This window comes from Chiroxiphia lanceolata, chromosome 6 (genome assembly GCF_009829145.1).
Source record: "Chiroxiphia lanceolata isolate bChiLan1 chromosome 6, bChiLan1.pri, whole genome shotgun sequence".
Taxonomy (NCBI): domain Eukaryota; kingdom Metazoa; phylum Chordata; class Aves; order Passeriformes; family Pipridae; genus Chiroxiphia; species Chiroxiphia lanceolata.
In genome coordinates this window covers 52,510,990-52,524,149 of record NC_045642.1, presented here as the reverse complement: position 1 = coordinate 52,524,149, position 13,160 = coordinate 52,510,990, and the positions used below count along the sequence as shown (strand labels likewise).

Below are 13,160 nucleotides of genomic sequence, written 5' to 3'. Positions count from 1 at the left end.
AGCCAATAGAAATGTCGAGGCGGGTTTAAATGCCGTGCCCTTTCAAAAGGCTGCCGGTGCGGTGCTCGTCGCGGATTGGTCCCTGCGGGTGCTGGAGGGGGAGGTGCCGCCAATGGTAGCGTGGGGCAGGGCGGGGCCTGGGCCGCCCCTCCCCTCCCAGCGCGGGCGGCGCGTCCGGCGGGGCTCGGGCTGAGCCTCCTCGGGCCGCGCCGCCGCCTCGGCCCCGCGGGAGCGCCCGCCGCAGGGAGGGAGGTAAGGCCGGGCCGGCCGGGCCCCCTGTCCTGCCCGAGCCCAGAGCCCCGCCTGGGCCCGCGCCCTTCCCCTCAGCCCGCCCGGCGCGACCTCACCCCGCGGGAGGCGCTGCTCTTCCCGGACACCCCCTCCCGCCGCCCCCGCCTTCCCCCGCGGGGCAGGGCTGGGGTCAGGCCGGGCCTCCTCGCCTTCCCCGTGGCCCCGCAGCGCAGTCCCGGCCCCGCTCGCCGTGGCGTTCCCCCCCGCCCGGCCCGAGGGGCTGAGGGGCCCCCGGCGCGTTCCAGCCCGGCCTCCGCGGGGTTAAAGTGAACGAGGCGGCGGCACTGGCGCTTCCCTGGCCCCATCCCCCCGCCCCTCCCGGAGGCTGATCAGAAACCAGAGTAAAACAAATGGCTTAAAGCTGCTTTCCCCGTGATGTAATTCTTTTTTTTTTTCTTTCTTTTTTTTTTTGGTGTGTGACACGTTTTGAATGATCCCTACTCCTAGTCCAGCTTCCCGGAGAGGCTCCCGTGCTTGCAGCGCTGGGGTCTGACTCAGTGTATGGCTCCTCTGGCTGGAGAGGAGTGCTCTGGTTCCTTTCCTTTCTCGCCCCGTCTGCAGCCTGCTTTAGTATGGGGTTAAGCCTTTGGAGGAAAAAAGGTGGGGTTTAAAATTACAGTAAACCATCTAAACTGTTCATCCTGCAGGGGCGTTACTCCTAAAGCAGCCTCGGTGTTCTAGGCTTCCCCTATTGCCACAAGAGCTGCTGAGATGGCCCATCTCAGGAACCCTCCTTCCTCTTCCTTCTTACGCAGCAGCACTTGGTTAGAGTTGCTTAAGCTGAGGCTTTGCCTTGCCTTTAGTTCTTAGCAACTTCCTAAATTTTGAATTTGTTGTATGATTTTTTACCATAAGCGGATGTTCAGCCATCAGGATAAGCTCTGTTCTTCCTTTTGGAAGTTGTCTCTCACAGCTTAGTTGAATGCTGCTCTTCCCCCAAGTGTGGTGTCTGCTCTTCTGGGTGGACTTGTCCATGGGACCTAAGCTTGCTCATGAGATCAAGTAGAAAGCGAATTGTCTTTGACCGTTCTAAGTGCATGTAATGTAAGCAAGCACCTGTCTCTTCAATTGACAGCTTTATTCTGTGACAATTGCTACAAATGTTAGCTCAATGTCTCACAAGTGTTTTTTGCTCTCAGTTGTTGTGGGCTCGTAACTCACAACAGTGAAATGTAAGTATTTTGTAGGTGAGTAAACAGCTGCGGCATTCTGTGTGTCCGCTCTCAGGTTCCTGGTATAAAATAGTAAGCCAGCGTGCAAGTTGTTAGAGGGAAAGGCGTGATGAGCATGAAGGCGGGGGTGTTTCCTGATATGTTTGCTCAATTAAGTAATTTAATATGGTAGAGATTCAAGCGTGCCAGCTTGTGCTTTAATAAAGTTTACAGTTATGTTTAGCAGGCTGGATTGAAGTATATATTGGAGCACAGTTGAAAATACATTCTTGGCGTGGTGTGCCAAGAAAGAGATTTAGGGTTTTGGAGGAAGAAATGCCACAAACTCTGGAATCATTTGTAATCTGGATGTCACTGTTCCTAGAGATGGCCTGGTCTCTAGTTGAAGTCAGATGCAGTAGACTTCCGATTTTGGTATGGTACATAAATTAAAAGTAAACCATATAATGCCTCTCTGCATGCAGAAATGTACATCTGGATGATATTTTTATAAATATAATCCATGTAGACATGTCTACTATATCTCTGTAATGCATAATAGTTGTGCTGATCATGTAGCTCAACTGATGAATTGGGTGGTTTCAGCGTTCTAGGGGTTGCTCTTTGAAAAAGAAAGAGGCACTTTAAGGGTACTGGAGATCTTGGGTGATCTGTATCTTTTCAGACTGTCATAGTGCTTTTTAAAGGAGACCTCACGATGCCTGTGGCTTAAGCACTGAGAGCTTTTGGAGGCCTGGGGGATTCTGTTAAATCTGACCATGCTGGTGGCTGAAGTCAGTGTGTCTTTGCTTTCTTCTCAATGAGGAGTTATATTTTATACAGAGAGGTTAATATTTCCTAAATGAAGAACATATTTAGGAACATGTAAATAAAAACAGTACAGAAGGGGTTTTAATTCTGCTCAGAAGGAATTAAGAGAAAAAAAGTTTATGGGAGTCTTCCAGAGGAACAAAAGCAAAGAAATTAAGTTATGAAAGTTGTTTGGCAAAGTGGTAGAGTTTAACAGCTTCTTTTCTGCAAAGAGTAAATATTTTTTTCTTTCCTGGTCAAATAGCTGTCTGAGGAGCTGGCTCAAGAAAGAGACAGGGGAGTTATTAATCATTAAGAAAGAGCTTGTTTCCTGTGGAGCAGTTAGTAAACTATCTTCCCTTAGAAGATCAATGAGGTGTTTATAGTAAGAAGTACCCTTTGTGCCTAAGAGAGCTTTCATGGAAGGTGAAGAGACTTAGGGACAATCCTGTAGTAAATAATATAATAGTTCAGAATTAGCAAGCTGATAAAAGTGATTTAAGAAATACATTTCTTTGAGCTGTTCTCTTGGATGTGGCCATTTTTCTTTGCCCTTCAGCATTTTGTGTTACCTTCAAATTAATAATTTCTTACCAGAAGTTTGTATTTAATTCATGAGGCAGTCTTGTATTTAGTATCTAACTAGGTTCAAATGGGTGGGGGGAAATAATGTCAAAATGACTACTTAATTTTTTTGGCAGATTAGGAGTATCTCGAGCATCCCAAATAAGAATATTGTCAAGACATGGTTTTTTTTTTTTATTCTAATTATAAGAGTAGGTCTTCTGGAATTTGTTTCCCAGCAATTAGCTATATTTTTTTGGAGTTGGTGCTTTTTTTAAGTGCACCAAATAAACATTTAGCTAATTTTAATAACTTCTTTTGATGTTATTTGGTAGGTTTGGCTTCGTCTCAATAACACAGCAATATTTATCTACCATCATTCTTTCCTTAACCTAAAATGAAAATGAGATTAGCAAAGTTTGTTCTTTGCAGGAGAGATGTATGCAGTGTATACAGCAGTGGTTCAGTCTCTTCTCTTTTCCATATGCTTTAGGCTTGTGCTCATGTTGGCAAACCTGTGGTGGTACAGCTTGTTATAGCAAACAGTTTGACTCTGGCCATCCTTTACCAGCTAACTTAGAGACACTTCAGTTTTCTAGGTTTGGTTTTATATGTCTAATAATGTTTTAACCTAGACTACTAAGTGTGAAATGTAAGAAAGGATCTCTCAAATCTGAAAGTACAGCAGGAATTCATTGCTCCATAAAAATGCCCTGTTAGTGTTGTCTGGCCTTAGTCTTGTGTATTTGGAGGTAGACTTTGAAGAGGCTTGTTTGTAGTAATTAAGAAGCAAGTTCATGCCCAAGTGTGTTTTAGCATTGCTTTGCATTTTTGCTCTTGCCCTTCCTCTACTGTAACCTTCTCTGCTCCCTTTTTCTGTTTTTAGCTGCTCTGCCCTACATTGGCTCTTGCTTGCATCTCTTCTACCAAAGGACTTATTCCAGTTGCTCCATGTACCCCTGTCTGTCCTTTACCACTTCCCATACTGTTCAACAAGTCCGCTAATGCTTTTTCTTTCTTTGAAATAAGGAAGAATTAGGGCTGTAGTCTTGCATTTCAATTCTACTGCTCTGGCCTGGTAACAGATCCCAGACTTGTCACTTCAGAGAGAATTCCACCTGTATTTCTAGCCTGGGCCGAAGCATGCAGAGATGGGAATGACTGCTTGAGATCAGTTTTATCTCCAGTGAGTACATGCAAACAGGTGTTTGCATGCCCTGAAATTGGCCAGATGTAAGTAAAACACAAGGCAGAAATAAAGGAAAAGGCATGTTTCTGAGAATGTAGCTGCTAATGTCCTATTAAGTATCAAAATACAGTATAACTTCTAATTTGAGAGAAGGATTTTTACTTTTCAAGAGGATTTGTTGAGCCTGATGCTAAAGGCTGCTATATATTGGGGGATGATAGAAAAGTATCTACTTCCTGGCTTATTTTATTCTTGGATATATTCCCAATATCTCTGATTGAATTGGCTGACCTGTTCTGGAAGTGCCTGAACAGCAGTGCTTGAACACCAGGGTTTTCTGCCAGTGTTTTAATATAGGCCAAAATTGTTTTTGTAACTGAAGATGGACTGTAAACTCTATCAGTTCTATTTAGTTCCTTTTTCATTGTTTCTGTTAAGAGTGTGATAACCTGTACTGAAAGGAGAGGAGTCCATCTCTGGGGCTCTTGTGTCAGCAGTCTGATTCTAGCTTTTTGCATGCAGATCAGTTTGTAGGTTGTGCTTTTTATATGCTTGTATATATTTTAGGACATCAAAAATAGTGATGGAATTATTTCAGTAAAACTAAGTCTCTTACATTGCAAATGCTCCCTGTATTTCTTAGTTAATAAATGTAGCAGAATCTTGCTTTGCCTTGAATGCTTTATGGCACCACTGCCCAAAGTTTTCATGTAGTGTTTTAGTAGAGTAGGCAGAGGATGTGATGTGTGGGTTTCTACTTCCATGGAACCTGTGTTGATGGTTCCATGGAACCTTCCATATGCCGAGTCTTTCTCAGTGTGCCCATTCTGATGGTAAGTTAAGGGAATATGAGTTACTTTGTGGGGAGGGTTTGGTGCCAACCAAGCATGAGGTTGTTTCCTGACTGCGCCAGGTCCTCTGGGAGTTCAATTAATTGTCTTTATGGCCACTCTTGGAGGTACTTAGTTATCTTTACCTGATGACAGAGTTTATGGATGTAGCCACATAATAACTTCAGGAACTGAGAGAAGACGCTTTTGCATTTAAAAACTTTTGCATTAAAATATTTCTGACAAGGACTTCTGAAAGATCTGGTTTTACAGGTTTGCCTCTAGGTAATGCAAGTAAACAGTGTCTTAGTGTCTGCAATTATATAATTTGTGAATCTGTGTGTATACTTTGTCCCCCTGTTCAGGTCATCTGTGAGGGTGATAATCAGTGTTAGTCCCAGTATTAATGCCTGTGTGACTGGCCTCTGGCTGAACTTTGTGCCATTCACCACAACCTCTTGAACCCAGCAGTGCTGGCAGTTTTCAGTCCACCTCACTGTCCACTTATTCAGTTGGTAATTCATCAGATTGTCTATGAGTATGTGATGGTAGGCACTATCCACTTTTGCTACAGACACGTAGCAAAAGTGGATAGTGCCTTCCCAAATCTTCGTTCGCGAAGCCAAGCCATGATGATGTGATGGTAGATGTCAAGGCCTTGTCAAAGGCCTTACTAATGTGGAGGTGAACAGCATCCATTGCTCTCCCATCAAGGTTACAGTGTTGGTCAGGCACGACTTCCCCTTCATAAATCCATGCTGACTATTTCCAGTCACCCTGCCCTTCGTTTGTACGGGAATGGCTTCGAAGTTTACTTGCTTTAACACCTTCCTTCCACTCAGCACTGGTGAGGCCTCATCTGGAGTGCAGTGTCCAGTTCTGAGCTTCCCAGTGTGAGAGAGGTGGAGTTACTGTAGAGGGCCACCAAAATGGTTAAGGGACTTTGCTCATATGAAGAAAGGCTGAGGGAGCTGAGACTGTTCAACCGAGAATAAAGAAGCTCAGCAGGGTCTTCTCAGTGTGTATAAATACCCGATAAGGAGACTGCAGGGAAGGCAGAACCAGGCTTTTCTCAGGGCTGCCCAGTGACAAGAGGTGACTGAAACAGAGGATGTTCCCTCTGAGCATCAGGGAACACTTTTTTAGTTAAACCCTGGCTGGTGACTGAGTCTCCATGGTTTGAACAAGTCAGTCTCCAGTGGTCCTTTTCAATGTGAGGGTTTTCTTTTAAAGTTTGTTTAAATGTTTATTTTCCTGACCCTTTTTCACTGAGGATAAGTCTTCCTTACACCAGGTCTCAGGGCCTGGGGTTCCTGAAGGCAGGTCTTATTGAAGAAAACAGAATACCAAAGTCTTTTTTCTGTCTCCTTTGTCACCAGGTCCCCTGGCCCCATTCAACAGCAGGCTCACACCTTGCCTAGTCTTCCTTTAGCTCCTGATGCACCTGTAGAAGCTGTTCTTACTGTCTTTTTTGTACTTTATGTCCCTTGCCAGATTCAACTCCAAATGGGCTTTAGCTTTCCTGTCCCCAACCCTGCATGCTCAGAGTGTCTTGATTTCTCCTGAGTAACCTGGCCCTGCTTCCACCCGTTCTGTTTGTTTGTTTGTTTGAGTTTTGTCGGGAGTATCTTGTCCATTCGTGTAGACCTCTGGCCATCTTCACTTAACATCCTGCACATAGGAGCATTCCTGAGATCATTTCCTGAGGAAGTGATCATTTAAATCTTGCCTCTTAAGATGTTAAAAATGGTGGAGTAGTAGCAGAATAGCTTTCTTTCCATCTTTCAGTTTTCAATTATGTACTCTTAGAAGAGGTGAAAGTAGTAAACCACTAGAGCATATTTTGTGAAACAATGAACAGATACCTGAATGAACAAATACCAAGTTATTCTCTTGCATCAAATCTCTGGTTCCAGGAAGCTGTATAAGATTTGTTGGAGCATCTGATGTTACTTTTTCTCCCCTAAATACAACAGAATATGATTTATCATTTTGAAAACTATCATCCGAAGATAAAAGTGTTTAGGCATATAGATGATTGTTATGTTTTTGATACCTGTATAGACAGCATTTCAGGATTTATGTCAAAATGCTTCTGTTTTACTGCTTTGATAGTCACCACACCTTTTTCTGTTTTTGCTTTTCCAGACTTTCACTGGGCTATAATGAATTGTCGCCAATATGCTCTTCCATTGACTATTGAGAGTGGGATAGAGGTTGATACCAATATTCATAAAGTTGGTTTTCTTAATTCTTCAGAACTAGCAATAACATTTTCAGATCTTCCAGTCTTTGCTGGTGCCCTGCAGATATTTGCAGGTTTATTTATTCAGTTTTGCCAATTGGACGCTTGACTCGAAAGCATGTCTTTAATGCATCTGCATAGTTTCTTTCTTGTTGAAATGTTATTAAGAAATAGCTACGGGCCTGTATCTAAAAGCCTGTGACTCATTTGTCCAGATTTTAGGTTTTTACAAACAACAAAGCTGACTTTTCGAAATAGGCTCACAACCTTCAGAGTCAATACTCCACTGCCTTGTACAGACCGTGGCATCTGGGTGGTCTGTGAGCTTCCCGGTGGCTTGGTTAGAGCTGCTAGGATTCATGGTGAATGATTAATTTCAACAGTCTTGTGGCTCTCCATTGATAACCTCTGTAATCCTCCAGCCCTTTTATAACTACTTCTGCTCACTGTGGAGGGTAACACTGGCTGGGTTTGGATATTCCTGCTATGTCTTAATGTTTGGAGGCTGTCGTATGTGTATCAGTGATCTTGCAACGGGATAATCTTTTCTTTGGAAACTGCCTTTTTCAAATGAAGTGGAACTCAGCAGGAAGCTGAGCTGTGTTTGGGTGAATGTCTTTGCTCAAGAAACTTTGCGTACTGGAATAGTATTTTTAGACTTGCAGAAAGTAGTAAGAGTTGGCTGGTGAAGAAAGAAATGGTTGGCTACTTTGGATGACTACCTACAATGTTTCATCTTCCCCTTTGCTAAGCAGAGTTGCATTGATAGCATATTAATATGTTAACTCTCCTTAAAATAGAGAAGCATCTGTTCCCTCTGGAGTATGCTGCACCTGATTCTGTCAGTCAGGAGCAAGTAAAATGGATGTTGTCAGACCAGTTTGAGAATCTTTGTGTGCTGATAAAGTGAGTACACTGATAAAACTGTAAAACAGTCACAGAAAATGACTGTTGGATTTTCATGTGGTTGTCAGATTCAGATTGTATCTGTTCTCTGCCCCTTTTTCCAAAAGTCAGCATTCAAGAAGTTATTTCTCACTTTGCTCTCAGCTGATGCTTTGGAATAATAGTGAGCTCTGTAAGGGCTCATGAAATTACAATTTTTGCATTTGTCAATGCTCTATTAGAAAATAGAATTCCTGCTTTCAAGACAATGACAGATACTGTTGTAATTTCCTTCTGTCACTGTAGGATGCCTGACCTGTATAACCTGTTTCTTGTGCTTCTTGAGTCTTTGAATTCATGCCTGAATATGAAAAACTGGCCCATTGCACTTTAAGTTTGGACATTTAGAAGACAAAAATGAAATAGACTAATACAATAACTGCTGCAAAATCACTGTTTTGTAATATCTTGGTGTTGGTCTCTGCAAGTGGTTTGGATGTATGGGTAGAATTTCATATAATGATATGAACAGCCAAAAACTTTGCAAACTCTAGTAAACAGTGATTGTGGACTTAAAAGTATGGCATATGCAGAGTTTGAAAGTGGGAAGGTAATGCAGTGATGCCACTTCTATTTGTTTTACCAGGGTTTTACTGTTGCACTCCCAAGAAAGCAAAATTCTGTGCAACTTTGAGGAACATTTTACCTTCTGTAAAGATAAAGTTGTATCTTTTCCAGAAAACTCTCAAATGGCAGATCAGGTTAATAACAAAAAACTGGTTTGAGCGCATTTCTGCAGACTTCTGTCCTGACAGTATGTGACACGTTGGCCTAAGGCATAGGACATGAGCAGTCTAGTTTTGGAAAGTACTGTTGCTCCCAGAGTGCATTTTTCTCTGGATAGAGATTTACCAGTCATCACCTGCAGCAAGATGTCAGGAGCAGCTTCGCTGCAATAGTCATGATATTTGTATTCAGTTCTGTCCTTTGTCCTCTTTAAGGAAGAATTACTTGGTCTGAGTGGAAGTCACCTCTATCTACAAATTTGTCAGACTAGTAGATAATGGTTCTATCTGTGGAAGCAGGAAACTCAGCTACAAGAACTGGGAATCGTAATAACACTAACAGCCAGTCTTGTCAGGAGTCATGCTGCTGCTTTTCCCCTTGTTCTTGAGATGATATTTGGTAGGAACAAATTTTCATTTTGGGCTGATGGATATAAATTTCATCTTGCAGATGTGACTTGTTGGTTAATGCAATGTCCAGTTTGTGGTCCTTTACTGCAGAAGACATGGTGGTGTTCCTGGTGAGGCAGACGGGCTCTGGCTGTGGTAGGAGTCCTTAAGGCTGCTGTTTGAACTGTGGCTCCTTACTGCAGCTCAGGAAGCCATGCACATCTCAGATGAGATGAAAGGTGCTGAGCCTCCAGAAGCCTGGGACTGTTGAAGTCCTAACTGCTGGAATCTGATGCAAGTGGTTTATCTTTGCTGGTTGTGCAGGAGCGAGAGAGCCCCAGGGAACTAGGAATGCAGATACTTACAAACAACAACATTGAAGTCTCGGTTTGGAGAGGTCAGAGGCAAGACAAACTCAGGCTTTGTAGAGGTTCTCAGTGGGACTACAGAAATCTGAACATTTTGGAATACTGCTTGTAGGGTCTGGTCAGCTCTACTCTGGGTTTCAGCGCCTACCTAGGGGTCAAAGGGATAGGTTGGTGACAAGACTAGGGTTTGCATCAAATTAGGGCTGGAAAACATTTTCAGCAGGCGTGTTAACAGTGTATTAGTATATTAGAGGCAGTTATCTTGTGAAAATGTGCTGGTCAATCTTTCTGCCTTAATATGAAGAGGAGGGGTTTGTTCAGAAAGCTGTGCGGCCTTCCTAGATGTGTTTTGGAACTAACATGGGCCCTGTACTTCCTCTGTAATGTGTGTAATGTTTCTGCTTTGGTCTATGTTGTCACCTGCAAGCATACAAAAAAGTTCTACCAAGCAGTTCTACCATCGTTCTTCTGAACAGTTTACAGTACCTTGTGGTCTACATACACTTCAGTTATTACTTTATCAAAATCTGAAACCATCTAGCACTTAATATTGCTGCATCTTTCTTGTTCCTGAGAGTCCAGTAGATGTCCATTTTGAAAGCTTCCTTATTTCAGCATTTGAGTTAAATGTGGAGGGGACTGTAAGGGCTCAAGTTGCCAACTGTGAATGCCATGAGATATAAAGGGACTTTAAAGAATATGCTACTTTGCTTTCAAGGCCTAGAATAAAAAGATAGGAAACTGCTGGTATTTCACCTGAAACTTCTAGGCACACTTTCTAGAATAGTCACCATTTTAACCACTAGCTAGGGAGGGGGCTTAAGTGGGTTTGGAAGACTTTCCAATAGTTGCTAAGCCTTCAGTTACCTCACTTATAAGGCATTCATACCAGAAACTTCTTAAGTTCTTTTCTTTGCAATGTGCAAAGCATTTAAATGTTGTCAGAAGTTCCTCACCCAACTGTCAAAACAGTATTCTTTTGGGATTTAGAAATATGGAGTGCTTGGTCTGCCATGGTGTTTTCTAAGGACACTAAAATCACAGTGGCTTGAAGTGTAGTTGTAACTGGGCTTGACGGCTGTGGTCTCTCTCAGCAAAATAAAGCAGCTCTGTAATAAATTTATTGATAAAATGTTTCTCTTAAGCTATTAAAGAGCATCCCCAGAGTACTTCTTACCACTTGCATTGCAGTAAATCTGTGCACTGCAACAATTTATACATTGGCAACCGTTGTATGACCTTGCCATATAACAAAGCACTCAGTTATCCTCAAACTTCCCATGGGTACATGTGGAATGAATTATAGTAATGCTCATTCCTTGTTTCCACGAATGTCCAGTAATACATTTTTATATAAATTTATACAACTAGCTGATGTCACTCTGCACCCAGAGCAGGAAGGCAGGCAGGTGTACCATCTGATTGGGTAAAAGTACAGCACACTCCCATGGAGGTGCACTGCCACTCCAAACTTTTTTCTTCTCTATGACCATGAACTCAGTCCTATTTCAACATGAGCTGTCAGGTGTCTTTCAGAACTACACAAGGCACACAATATAATTTAGGAGCAAGCACATTAACTGGTGTAGATATCCCTACATGTCTTAGAAAGGTTAAGAAAAGGTACACAAATATCCACTGAAATTCTCCAAACTTAACTTTTCCTGGTTCACACTACTTTGTGCTGCAGTTCCTGGAAGCCCTGGGCATTGAATAGGCACTTCTGGACCATCCAGATGTTTTGTTTGTTGTGGTCTGATAGTGATCCTAAGACTGCTGGTCAGGGTGAAGTGCCAGCAGTACCACCTCTGACTATAAGGCATATAATGATCTATAAGGCATTCATCTGCTGCAGAAGCTTGATGGAACAGCTGTGCTTCACTCTTAGCTGGAGAAAAATACAGCAGTTACTTTAAAACTGCTTAGATTCCCTTCCGTAAGAACAGGGTGTTCCAGGAAGCAACACAAAACTGTAGCTGAATTCAGATATCTATAATTTCAAGCACAGTTTAATTGTGCACACTGGGTAGTGTCAGTTTAGTGTCCAAATATAGGTACTTAAGTGGTTTTTTGGTTCCAGCAGTGGTATTGAAACATTCAGCCAATTTAAGTTGTTACAAGACATGAATGTATAATGAAAACTTGTTTTGAGAGCAAGAATTGCTTATGTTGCCATGTAGCACAGAACAGGTCTTAAAGCTTGTAGAAACTTGTTTTCTGCTGTAGATATCATCTTCCTTTCTTCCTTTTCATGAGTGATTTGCAAGAGGTTTCTTGCCACTTCGTGTACATATTGCAAGGACTCTGTGGGTAGGAAGTTCTTTTAAATGAAAGGGATGTGGTGTATCTGATGTACAGTTACATCTGCATCACCTGGCTGCTTGGAGGACTAACTTCAACATGGGAATTAATTACATTAGAAGGGCCCAGGGACTGTGGCCATCCCTTTTATAGATCTGCTGCCTATGCTGAGATTGGAGATGTGGGTTTTTTAGTATGATGGTCCTACATAATTATCTGATTGGAAAGGAGCAGCCCAGGAGGCAATAGTAAATCATATTGGAATCGCAGTATGTGTAGAAAAGAGGGGAGTCAAAGGTGTTAAGACAAAAACTAAGCAGAACTGATAGGAGAATTTTTCAGTGCATAGCAATAATCATGGGCCCAATTGCTACTAGGTTGCTTGAGGGCATTCCACTTAGGTGGAATTATTGTTGCAATTAAACAGTAGTCCTTGGCATTAAGTGTCTTCAGCTTTAAATCTCTTCCTTGAAGACAGTCCAGTTAATTGGAAAATATGTTATTGCCTAGTTTTGTATTATTTATGCCATTGACTATAGTGCAATTAAAAAAGGACTTAAGAAAACCTATGCAGTGTTACCCAAGATTTTTTTTTTTTTAACTATTCAGGCAGGCTCTGTTTCTTCTGCTCTAGCTGTTATATGAAACAGGTACAATAAGTATATAGTGATATGTATCACTATGCATCAATCTTTTCTGTGCATCCTACAGAATTTAGTAATGATAAAAAATTCTGATGCTACAAACACATACCTTTTTTTTTCCCCCCCATTAACACAAATAGAGGAGTGAGTCAACTTTTTGTTTGAAGTTCTTTCACCTCTTTTTTGGTGGTTAAAATTGCTATGATTCTTAGTGACCGAGACACAGTTGCAGTGAGCCATGCATCATGTACTTTTTGAGTTAAAATCAATTCCCATGGAAATGTGTACTTGGATACTATCATCCTAAAGTTTATAATTGCATGCAAGGCCTTGTCAAAGTTTTGAAGTATGTGAGCTGTCTTGAATGGGGACAGAACTTCCACTCTTAGTTGTTCACTCTGGGCAATGTAATGAGTGCTACAGTGTTTTGTTGCACCTCTGTTAATATAGTATTGCTGAACTTTAACTCCTGCCTTCACAGTCCTTGTCAGTGACTAATTTTCTTAGTGTTGTCGCTTAGCCTGACTCCGAGCAAAATACAGGAAATGGTGATAGAAGGTCTCAGTTCTTGATCTCATAAGTCATTGTTGATACTTTGGTTTACATGAAGACACTGCTTGCATGGGTCAAGGAGTCACTGAAATGATGTGCTAAAGTGATTTTGAGCCTCGTTGGCACATTGCAGTGGGAAACACAACAGCTTGCAT

At 42.1% G+C, this 13,160-nt stretch overlaps 1 protein-coding gene and 1 long non-coding RNA gene across 2 annotated transcripts in view; one reads left to right on the top strand and one right to left on the bottom strand.

Annotated features, from left to right (window-relative positions):
* Window positions 1-171: 171 nt before the first annotated feature.
* Window positions 172-13,160, top strand: part of SETD3 (SET domain containing 3, actin histidine methyltransferase) — a 65,588-nt gene continuing 52,599 nt past the window's right edge. Inside the window, exon 1 of the mRNA XM_032690195.1 lies at window positions 172-252. The gene's annotated coding sequence lies outside the window, so the exon portion shown is untranslated. The remainder of the gene's footprint in view (window positions 253-13,160) is intronic.
* Window positions 670-1,428, bottom strand: LOC116787989. The gene is made up of 2 exons (XR_004357505.1): window positions 1,141-1,428; window positions 670-875 (listed from the first exon to the last, which is right to left on the bottom strand). It is a non-coding gene; the product is annotated as an uncharacterized LOC116787989 (long non-coding RNA).